The sequence below is a fragment of the Galeopterus variegatus genome, unplaced genomic scaffold (genome assembly GCF_000696425.1).
Source record: "Galeopterus variegatus unplaced genomic scaffold, G_variegatus-3.0.2 Scaffold1080, whole genome shotgun sequence".
In the NCBI taxonomy this organism is placed as follows: Eukaryota; Metazoa; Chordata; class Mammalia; order Dermoptera; family Cynocephalidae; genus Galeopterus; species Galeopterus variegatus.
In genome coordinates, this window is record NW_007727191.1 from 353,817 (window position 1) to 354,971 (window position 1,155).

Sequence of the window (1,155 nt, forward strand, 5' to 3'; positions counted from 1 at the left end):
GAAAGGCTGAGGAATTGAAGGTACTAGATACCTCTAAAGATTCGGCTAAAACCAAAACCAGGAGGATTGGATCAGTCTTTAAAAGGACCATTTTGATCCCCAGATTCTCCTCCTATCCTGAAGCAAACCCAGGGGAAAAGCCAGAGGTTTGCTCTCTTGAGAGACTGAATTAGCAGGCTGGGATAGAGCTCAGAGGAGATCGAAGCACTTTAGAGAAAACAGGTGACTGAACGAAAGAAAAGTCCCTGCCTAGGTCTGCTCCCAGAATGCGGGCAGCCACCAAAAACGCAGGAGGTTCACGGCAGCTTTAATCGTAATTGCCAAAACCTGGAAGTAACCAAGATGTCTTTCAACAGGGGAGTGGATAAACACACAGTGGGACATGCAGGCAACACAACATTGTTCAGAGCTAAAAAGAAATGAGCTATCAAGCCAAGAAAAGACATGAAGAAATGCTAACTGCACACTGCTAAGTGAAAGAAGCCAGTCTGGAAAGGGTATGTATGCACTGCGTGGTTCCAACTGCGTGGCATTGTGGGAAGAGCAAAACTATGCAAACAGGGAAAGAGCTCAGTGTTGGCCAGGTGTTGGGGGGAAGGGGGACGAGAGGGAGCAATAAATGGAGCACAGAGGACTTTTAAGGCAGTGAAACTACTCTGTGTGATAACGTGACAGTGGATACACGCCATTATACATTTGTCAAAACCCACAGAGTGAACGCCACCCACAGTGAACCCTCATGTAAATGATGGACTTCAGTTAATAACAATATCACTATTGACCCATTGATTGTAACAAAAGTACCACCCTAATGTAAGACCTTAATAATAGGGGAAAAGGAAGGTGGGAGTTATGGGAACTCTCTGTACTCTTTAATTTTTCTGAAAACCTAACACTGCTATTTAAAAAGTCTGTTAATTTAAACACAAACAATGAGCCATGACTACATATGCACTAGAGTGGCTAAAATTTAAAAGGCTGTTGGGCCAGCCCGGTGGCGCACTCAGTTGAGTGCGGCACTTGGGAGCACGGCGGCGCTCCCACCGAGGGTTCGGATCCCATATAGAGACCGGTCAGCTCACTGGCTGAGCACGGTGCAGGCACGACACCGAGGGTTGCGATCCCGTTGCCGGTCGCGGTACGGGCGCGACACCG

At 47.4% G+C, this 1,155-nt stretch overlaps 1 protein-coding gene across 1 annotated transcript in view; it reads right to left on the bottom strand.

Annotated features, from left to right (window-relative positions):
* CAMK1D (calcium/calmodulin-dependent protein kinase ID) overlaps window positions 1-1,155 on the bottom strand; it is a 255,649-nt gene that overhangs the window by 191,141 nt on the left and 63,353 nt on the right. The gene's annotated exons all lie outside the window — the stretch shown is intronic.